The sequence below is a fragment of the Peromyscus maniculatus genome, chromosome 17 (genome assembly GCF_049852395.1).
Source record: "Peromyscus maniculatus bairdii isolate BWxNUB_F1_BW_parent chromosome 17, HU_Pman_BW_mat_3.1, whole genome shotgun sequence".
NCBI lineage: Eukaryota > Metazoa > Chordata > Mammalia > Rodentia > Cricetidae > Peromyscus > Peromyscus maniculatus.
Window position 1 is genome coordinate 21,840,246 of NC_134868.1, and position 11,123 is coordinate 21,851,368.

General features: G+C 34.6%; 1 pseudogene; it reads left to right on the forward strand.

Annotated features, from left to right (window-relative positions):
- The first annotated feature begins 4,416 nt into the window (after positions 1 to 4,416).
- On the forward strand, positions 4,417 to 10,255 carry LOC121823577 (small ribosomal subunit protein uS3 pseudogene; annotated as a pseudogene).
- Positions 10,256 to 11,123: the final 868 nt, after the last annotated feature.

The following is an 11,123-nucleotide window of genomic DNA, read 5'->3' on the forward strand; positions in this document are numbered from 1 at the left end:
CATTTTGGTTGTTGCCCAATCTTCTGTTTCCTGAGGTTACTCCAATTTGCCCTATAATAAACTCTATTTTTTGCACTTAATTCCATGTGTAATGCATGAATTCTTTAAAGAGATCACAAGGATGAAAGGAATCAAGAAAAGTTCAGTATGAGATTCCAATAATATTAACTGTTTAATTTTCAAAAAGGTCATGACACTTTCAAAGATTAAGGAATTTTATTACATCACAATTTTGTATCTCTTCTTTTAGAAGCTGTAGAAACAAAGGTAACTAAGACTTTTCATGTAATAGTTATAAAACAAGAAGAATATAGCAAAAGCTTAAAAATTGTTAACATTGGTTTACTTATATTTATCATATATTATTAAATATTGAAAATATTGTTTTCTAAAATTTTTATGCTTCCTTATATCTTATTGAAATGTATATATTGATAATGAGATAGTGTTTCATATTCCCTAGAGTACCTGTGTGCTTACTACCTAGAAAAAGACTACCTTGAACTTCTATTCTTCCTGCTTTCTCCTCAGGCATGCTAGGATTCCAGGTGTTCATCATCACAGCTCATTTATGTAGTGTTAGAGACTGAATCCTGGAACTTTTTCTAAATCATTCCCTTAGTGAAACTACAGGTCCATCTTATGTGTCATGGATTTTTCTTACTATTTCATTGTTTAAATTTATAGGACATAATTGAAAGAAATTAATAAATTATCTGCAACAATATGTTTTTCATTGAATTTTAGTTTCTTATTCCTAAGACATGTCTTAAAATTCAAATGCTTCTAGCACTTCAGGAACTATGACAGCTCCTGGAAGCCTGGGGATAGGAAAGTTATCCTAAACAGAGTAATTGTCCACATTTCCTCAGCTATCAAACTATTACCTTTCGTTCACTGGCAAGATTAGTGTATTCCACAGGAATGCAGAATTCCAGGTTGACACTGATCTACAAAGAAATGACACAATAGACTTTTACTCTGCATCACCCAAGAAATGGATTTAGGTAGGGATAGTCCTGCTAGATCTGGAACATGAAGGAATCTTACAGGTATAAAGGACACTTTTTTTTCTTTTTCAAGATGGAAAATTTTTGAGAGCCCATCTTCTTTGGCCAATATTTGACTACAAAACAAACAAATGGCAAGAAAAATCTGTACATAAAATAAAAGTAACAAGAGTCCTAGATTCTCTTCTCCCAAAATATCATTTGGCCTGTCTCATGCCTTTTTTGAATTTGTTCTAGCATTTGTCATAGGACTTTCTATTAGATGGCTATGGGCATAGTTTGAGCAAACTTTAATTAAATGCATTTCTCATTATCAATTTATTTCCTGCTTAAAATACACTTCTAATTTATAAATAATAAAATTGTAGTCAAAAGGTTTCTCTGATCTTGCCCAGCCCCACGTTCCCATGTTCCTTCTCTCCTGGCTGGCCCTGCGGTCCCTCAGCTGCTTAAAAAATAATCATTAAGATGTTTAATATTAATTACCAACTGTATGGTCTATGGCAAGCCTCTTGCTAGCTAGATCTTATATCTTAAATTAACCCATTTCTATTAGTCTATGTTTTGCCACGTGTTCTGTGCCTTACTGGTCTGCTGGCATGTTGTTCCTTGGGTGGCAGTCTGGCATCTCTCCCCAGGCTCCACCTTTCTCTTTCCTGTCTCTCTCATTGAATTTCCCACCTGCCTCTATGCTGCCTTCCCATAGGCCAAAGCAGCTTATTTATTAACCAATTGGAACAACATATATTCACAGCATACAGAAAGACATCCCCCAGCATAAAATAATCATAAGATTTATTCATACAGACACTTTGTCAACTTATGACATTTATTTTTACTACATAAATATTATTTCATCTTGACATATGTAAAATACTGTCCTAAATATACCTTTCATGCTAATTCTTTATATTGTGATATGTATATTTCCCAAATGATGGGGAAAATGTTATACTTCCTGTTCACACTCATATATATATATATATATATATATATATATATATATATATATTCCATTATACCTTCACATTTATGAACCAGGCCTACATACATTGTAGCATGCAAAAGAAAATTTTATTTATTATTTCCTCTATAATCAATAGGCCACCATGTCATTGTATATATAAACTATAAGCAGAAATATGTAACTATTCTCATTGCATTAGGTAAATCAAAAGTAATAGACACTCCACCTATTGAAGATACTCAGTGTTCACTGAGTCCTCTTTTAATATTCAAAGTTCTACGTGCAAGGACAAAGAGCAGTTAGATTGTTGGCAGTTTGTGTGGCTAAATACAAGATATCAGGCTCTCTCTTATCTCTGTGGTATTCATCTTACTTTAGATTATATGAACTCAAACTTGTTCCACAATAAGGAAAATGATTCATCATGTAGAGGGTCTATGATTTTGTTAAAAATGTTCAAGATAAAAGTAACAATTTTAAATCCAAATAACTCATGTAATTATTGTATATACATATGAATTCATTATTAAACAAATTGATCTTTACCTTGGCTTTGGTCTAAGCTTCTTTTCTTCCTTTTGTGTGCTCTCAATCTCATCATCCTTCTCAATGTTTATCCCCAGATACACACACTTTAGGAAGTAATCACACCATCTGATAATTAGTTCCACTGTGAATTCATATCTTAGCAGCCTCAACTGAGTCCTTGATCTTGTTTCTCCCTAGGGTTCGTTCTAAGATACCCTCCTGTCTTCTCACAACCCTAAATTCTACCTTTCTTAATTACAACCTAGCTTTATGTTCCTTGAGCCAAAGAGTTAGAAGGTGGAAAGTCCGTCAATTCTCAAATGTCTGATTACAAAAAAAGCTACTTCCCATACTGTCTTCTACTGATCTAAATAATCCTTCTGTTTAAGGATTTACTTATTTTGGAAAATCTCTAGTTTCTGGTGTTCTTCAGTCTCTTTCATCTATGCTAATCTCCAATTCTGCTCTTATGTCTCCCACCTTAAATAGAGAACAAATTATTTCATTTTTTGAAACACTCACACCGACTTCTAGCCACTGTATTCATTTGATAGTCTCTTTAGTTTACATAATGTAGTTGACAATGTACTGTCTTCATCTTTGAGAATCTTGGTTAGTTTTAGATAGCCTTCAGCTTTGGCCACATTACAAATTGTCTTTCTGAACTATTTCAGATTGATGGAAGTCTTACTAGTTATATAATAAAGTAGGATTGTGGTTGTATATTGGGTACCCTAATAAACTCGCTTGGGGATCAGGGTACAGAGCCAGCCACTATATTAAACACAGAGGTCAGGCAGGGGCAGGACATGCTTTTAATCATAGCATTCAGGAGACAGAGACCCATCCATGTCTATGTGAGTTCAAGGCCACACTGGGAACAGAGCCAGGTGTAGTGGCACACACACTTTTAATCCCAGCACTTGAAATCTCAAGACTTTGCTTCGGAAGGACACATGTCTTTAATCTCAGGAAGTAGTATGGCAGGATACCGAAATGTATATAAGGCGTGAGGAAACAGGAACACACTCTCTTGAGATTGAAGATTTCATAGAAGTAAGAATGTGGCTGGCTTGTTCTGTTTCTCTAATTTTTCAGTCTTCACCTCAAAATCTGGCTCTGGGTTTTTCTTTTTCTTTTCTTTTTTTTTAATTAATAAGACCACTCTAATCTTAGTATATTTAGCAACTAAGTTATTTAGTTGATTCGGAAACTAGTGATCTGAGTTCCTCTTCTCCCCATAGGTTTGTGCCAAGCTCTATGAAATCTTTTATTTGTATCTTAATCATTTGTATAAAGACATAGGGATTTTATTTTTTGTTTGTTTGTTTTTGTTTTGTTTTCAAGAAACTCTGAAAAATAAAATCAAGGATAAGGGTAGATATGGAATGAGAGTGAATAAAGATGTATGAAAACCTTTGTATCATATCTTAATGTTCTGGAAAGGACCTCCAGTATGGAAAATCACTAATTGACTAATTAGCTAAAAGCAGATCACTCACTGACATCAGTCAATCATCAACTATCTTTGATCATTCCAGAACTGCTCTGACACCACAAGCTCATTGTTTAGCAGCACACCTGACAACAGAGATGGGAAATATTCAAATTTAATGCATGTTTTACACACCAAGAATGAATGTTCATCTATTCAATAGCATAGACCAAGGTGGAGGTTTGGCTGTAGCTTAGTTTCTCTTTCATAGTGTGGATTCAAAGTGGCCCCCTAAAGACACACATGTTGAATGCTTGTTAATTAGATGATAATGCTGTTTAAAGTGGTAGAATATTTTGGATTTTGGACTAGTTTGCTGACAAAAGTCTCCTGATTTATTTGCTTGAAGAATATAATGGGGCATCCCTCTCTAGTTTCCTCTCTCACCTCTTTAGCTTTCCTCTATCCTGACCACCATGAGGTAAGCAGGTTTGCTCTACCACATATTCCCAAACATCATCTTTTTCTTCCCCAGTGGTTTAAAGTAATGTAGTCAACTAACCATGGGATCAAACCTCTGACACCATGAGTCAACACAAACTTTTCTCCTCTTGTGGGATTATTCCTGAGGAGTTTTAAATAAATTAATACCAGGTAGGTACCAATATAAGAAGGACAAAAAAAAAAGATTCCACCCAAGGTTAGATTAGTGATACAATGCATTTATTGGCGTTATTGACAGTAGCTTGGATGATTCAGGGTGTTAGAAACCACATTTGTAGAATACCCTGTACAATTTCTAGGCAGCTCCAGCAAGGAGTCTTCCTCCTCTCAGGAAGTAAGTGTTTATGGCATACAGAACCTGGAGCAGTAGACTATTCAGTTTCATAAATCTGTGAATTGGAATTCTATTTACTTATTAAGAGTGTGATGAACCTCTTCTTCCTCAAGGAAGGGATATTTTGATACCTTCTTGAGTTTACTATCTCATGTAATTTAACACAATTTAGACAAATACAGAGACCATACAGTTCTTTCATGGAAAATTGGCCCCACTATGTTCTTTCCATTCAGAAAGAACTGTTAATTTACCCTCTATGTGGAGATAAACAATTGAGGGGAAGGGGATGACAACAAATTGTCTGACTTGAAGGCATAGCTTGGAACACTAAATAGGAGCTTACCAAATATTTACCATGTAGGTAAAATTATTCCAAAATCTTGTACTGGATTAGAGTACCTTTTAACAAAGGATGTTGGACCATAGTCTAGATTCAATATGTACTTTGATGTAATGAATTACTTATGATTTTATGTTCTAGCTAAGAATACCTAGGTTGGGGAAACACAAAAGAAACAAGAAAAACACTTTTTGATTTCGTTTTTGTATTTTCTGATTTGTCATATCTCAGAAATCCCTGTGACATTTACACAAATTTGAACTTTCAGTGGTAAGAAGCATCCATCGTCAAAGAGACAAACTTCATCCATAGAGCATGTTAGACATTCACTTAAACAATAATGCCTTGTCTGCCATTTTCCTCTTGTGTCTGAAAATCAGATGGCAGAAAAATGAGTCATAATCTTATGGGAAATTGAGAGTTAGCAGGAAAAAAATGAATGGCACCTAGATAGACTATTTGAGTAACTTTTGTTACTCACTTGTGTACCTTGCATCATGAGTGACAACGGTCCTAGAACTGGTCAATGAAAGGATTGGTTATTAGTTATCAAATGTCTGAGTACCTGGGACCCATCTCCTAGTGAGTCAGTGAGGCTGACAGAGGTAAATAAGTTGAAGGTGATGGATATTACCTTGCTTAATGTTCTTTTTAAATATTTGCCCAAGGAAATGAGTACCATCAGAAGCCAGATGATCTGTTCCCTGGCCAGTTGATTTGAAACTATGAGTAGAAATATAGTAACATAGCTATGCCTACGCAGTTTCTTAACAGTGAAGACATCCTGTCAAGATTCTTTGAGCATTGACAACCCTTCAGGGATTGTCTTAATAGTGGAGAAAGACTGCATTTCTAGTCACCCTTCTCTTGAGAAAACCAACAACAACTAAGTACTTGTCAAGGTAAGGACATGATCACTCAATCCTGTTAGCCCAGTACCGCGCTCTTGGGAATTTGATCAAAGATAAGGCAAATATTGACATAGAATCTATGTCTCTCATCCTTTCCTCTACACTGGCATCAATACAAAGAAATGTCTTTAAAATACTCACTGATACACTCTTTAAAGCCTGCTTTGTGGGTAACCCTATCTTTAAAACACCCCTCGCAGCCAAATGTTTAATGTTATCTGCTGCTGTTCCCATCTCTGAAAATTAAAAAAGAAAAGAAATTAGTTTCTTCTTTTTAATGAACAAGTATTCTTCCAATAACCATCTGAAAACTACCATGAATATGATTCATTGAGGATTCACATATTCATGAGGAAATGTCATACCTGTCTCAGAATGGAGCAGTGACTTCTGCCTGGTTATGAATTCTCATTCCTAACAGACTACATATGATGTATATTTAGCCATCTAGTAAGCATTTATCTGAATGTCAATTGTTCAAAGATTATGTTCTTTGCCAACATAGGTTTTCTTGGCAAGGGCTTCTGTGAGATAATCATAGAACTATGGTGTTCTCCTGTCTTGCCTGAGATTTCCTGATCACCTTTCTCCTGTGTCAGTTGAAGAAGGGGAATATTTAATTTGATATTCATTGTATACCTTACATAGCAAACTACATCAGGTTAATTAATTCATACAATATATATTTTTCCATTTGACATTTTTATATTTCAATTCCCCACCTCAATCAAAATGGGCCTAATTTATGCATGCCATATGTTATTTTAAGTCCGAACTTTAAAAGCCATACTATTCTTTATCAGTTACTAACAATTGTGACATTGTCACAATTTCCATTTGTATATCAGATTATTTAAAGCAACACCCCCCAAATCCAAGAATTTTCTTCAAAGACGGTAATTTCAAATCCATAGATTTGAAATTATTTCTAAACCAGACACAGAATAATTCAACACTAATGTCTAAGGATCATTTTACAATACGTGATAATTTCATCTCTATATAATTTTACTTGCAAGATTCAGAATCACTATTCTGTCAGTCATAATTTTGCTTTGGATCAATCTTTCTTGGAAAATACAAATGCCTCAAAATTTTAGTATCATCCTAGTCTTAGGGGATCTTGTTCTTTGTATTCATAAAATAAGACATGGTCCTCTCTATTTTGCACATAGAGAACTGCCCATTGACAACTGGGCCACTCATAGTGAACTTCCTTCAGAGACAATACATATGCAAAAAGATTATTTATTTGACTGTTTGGTACAAAAATCACATTGAATTTTCCAGAATTTTCACAGAGACCCACAGATGTCTCTGCCTGACAGCAAGCCTAGCTGTGTGGTGGCCACTGTGTCTCTATGTGCCCCTCCCAACTGACCTAGTTTATAACTCCTTCTGAGCAGACAGGCTATTCTTAGGGAAGCCAGGTGCACTGATTGAGCAGGCTGTGTGCAGACTTCTCTGTCACAGGTTAACTTGTGATTAATATGAAATATTGAGTTATTTAATCAAATTTTCTTCATAGATATTTCATAAAAAGGCATGCTAGGAGTTCTTTTTTTATCCACTCATATCTAGGCCATGTTTCCTTATGACTACAGAATTTCCAAAATGGAGAGTATTATTTGCTGTTCTATATTAAGAATTTACCACATGTTTATGAACGAGGAAACATTTAATGACTAGACTGTGGTAGTTAGACATGGATGACACTCATAGTGATTCTAAAAGGAAAGGGAGATGCATCCAATAGATGCTTTCCTTTACAAAATGCAAGGAAATGTTAAGCTGTTCAGAGAGAGTTTAGAGAAACTCCTTAGAAAACAGCATTTCTGTGAAATACCATAACATCTCTATTTCATGAGGGTAAAGCAAATACTAGGTTTGCCTGGGTCAATGGGTCTGTGCATATAGGACTTACAAATAAAGCCTTTATTAAGTTGCACATTATTCCATGGACTATCTGTATCTGTAAACCCATTATAAAGGCAACAAATGTAAATAATATGGTGGTCTTTATTATTTAACAACTCTCCTTTCCTCCCTGTCCTTCTTATTGATGATTCCTAGGACAAACCAAGAGGAGAAAACCAGCTTTCCCTTGGTCACTCACTCCGAAGTCCTAAGATAAAATAGAAAATATTTACTCTCACATTCCAAACCATTTTCATTTTCTAAAGAAAAAAATATTAAAAATTTAGCAAAGGAGATGAGAAATTTAAGAAATCACATTTTAGAAAACAACACACAAAACTCATTGGTTTACCATGTTTTGCTTTCATTTATTTTTATTTCATTTAATTTGTTTGAACTGTGATGTTGAAAACTGCTAGAAAAATATATTACTTTTATAAATTTAATACAGTAACAGGCTAAAAGGTAATGAATATGAAATTCTTACCTTGTACAAGGTGCTTCATTGCTTCTAACAGATTTCACTAACCTTTCACAAAACTGTAAACCATCTAAGAATATGTTCATTTTACATATTAGGTTCAAAAATTTTCAAGAGTTATTCAAGTTCTTTTATTTAGTAAATGGCAAATCATAGATCAATACGGGGACAGTATGATTGTATTGATTGAAAACAAGTCTTCTTATAATATTTCATCCTCAGGTTATATTTGTAAGACATGGCATATTTTGCATTTGTACAATTAGGATATCTAAAAGTACTTTTGTGATTTTAGTTCACATAAATGACAACATATGACTTCAAAAATAATTTTTCAAATATTTACTTATTTTGATTTTGTGTGTATCAATGTTGTGCCTGTATGTATGCATGTGCATCACGGGTGTGCCTGTGGTCTGCAAACATCAGAAGAGTGTGTGTGAGTCCCTAGAATTGGAGCTACAGAACTGTTTTAGGCTTCTATGTATGTGGAAAACAAACTCGGATTCTCTGGAAGAGCAGGAAGTATTCTTGAATGCTCAGCCATCTTTCCAGCTCAAACCAATCAACCAACCAACCAACAAAAAAGCCAAGCTTTTATGAGAAATTTTACTCAAATGGAAACTTAGGCAGACAAGCTCGCTTGTTCATGTTTTTTTTAAGAATGAGGTATATTGGTAATTAATTCTCATTTCTACTTAAAAAATAAACATTCTTTTCTTTGCATCAAATAACCTCTTACATACATTAATTTTTTTCCTAGGTTGGTATGATAGATTAAAAAATGTAAAAACAAAGAAACAAAAGAGGCGTTATTATTTATGTGAAATGGCTTTTTAAGTGTATAGTTTTTTATGGGCAGTATATATTTTGGTTGTATCTAGAATATAATTTTGTTTTACTTATAGTTTCAAGTTTTCCAAAACATAACTTGCCCACTGTTCAATGTTATCAGACAGTTTAGATTAGTTATGGTGATAATGACTTTTAAAAGAAAATTATAGTTTAAATTACATACTTGCGAAAAAAGATCTTTCAAAAATCGTTAAGTTTTATGGGCTGCTTTAATTATTTTAATCTTGCATTTCAGCACAGAAATCTTTCCCACTGCCAAGTTAAATCTTTAGAAGAAAATGAAATATAATTATCTTTTCATATTATATGAAAATTAATGATATCATCAACACTTATGTAAGTTCCTTCAAGAAGTTAAGCCAGAGCTAGAAATCCATTCAGCCCAGTTTTGAACATGCCATCAGCAACCAACTTTGTCTTTTCACAAATCTGCAAGGGTATCTTGGGGCTGTGCTCAGCCTAAAGGAAACTTGTACTCTTGAAGATGGCTATTGTGGAGTTGAAGTCCAAATTACACTGTCCAGAACAGAAATCATTATCTTAGCCACCAGTACACGGAATGTTCTTGGTGATAAGGGTGGGTGGATCAGAGAACTACTCTTCTGGAAGAGGTTTGTTTCCCTTGAGGGCAGCAAAGAGTTGTATGTGGAAAAGATTGCCATAAGAGGAAGTGTGTCATGCCCAAATGGAGTCTCTATATTGCAAAACCCCAGGAGTGATACCAATGTGAAGGGTCTTCTATGGTGTTCCAAGGCGGAGAGTGGAGCCAAAGGATGCACATTTGTGGTGTCTGAGAAGTTCTGCTGATGATGGTTAAGTCCATGGTGTCTGTGATTGGTGTGATGATCCACAGGAGAGATCTGTTAATTACTACAATGTCATAGCACTGCACCATGTGCAATTTAGACAAGATGTGCTGAACAACAAAGTAAAGAGCATTCTTCCTTGGGACCCAAGTGGCCAGATCAACCTACAAAAAAAAAAAAAAAAAAAAAAAAAAGAGAGAAGAAAAGAAAAAGAAGAGAAAGAAAGAAAGAAAGAAAGAAAGAAAGAAAGAAAGAAAGAAAGAAAGAAAGAAAGAAAGAAAAGAAAAGAAAAAAGCCTCTGAGTATAGCGCTACCTAGAGAGAAGATCCTGCCCACCAGCCTTATCCCAGAACATAATGATGGAAAGTCTGCACATCCATCATGCCCCAACCACCACCTTCAGCATAATAGAGTCTTAGCAACTGCGTCTGGAGGTTGGATGTTACACTGAAATGACATTTTATCAAAGTCTTCCACAAATGAAGCAAACAAACAAGCAAACAACAACAACAAAAAAAACAAAGAAGACTCATTGTAATATCTTAATTTGTAACAAAAGACTATTTTAAACCATTGGGAAAAAACTTACATAACTAGTATTAAATAAAATATTTTCCCTTACCTTATATTTTGCTTGACATTTTTTGAGACAGGGTTTCTCTGTGTAGCTCTGGCTGCCCTGGACCTCGTTTTGTAGACAAGGCTGGCCTCGAACTCACAGAGACCTGCCTGGCTCTGCCTCTCTAGTGCTGGGATTAAAGCCATGTACCACCACCACCCAGCGGACATTTATTTTTAAATAAGGAAATACTGTGAATAAACATACAAGATTCATAAAATAATATGAGTTTGCTTTATATCTACCTACAATTTTTCCATTTCAGCAAGAATAAATCCAATGTTAATATTTATGTCAATAAGTAACAGTCATATATGATAGATATCTTTATTCAAAAAGAAATTAAGTTTCTGTCCAACTGTACCATAATGCCTTTGGACTTTAATACTAATATTAATGCTGCTTCCTCTGTT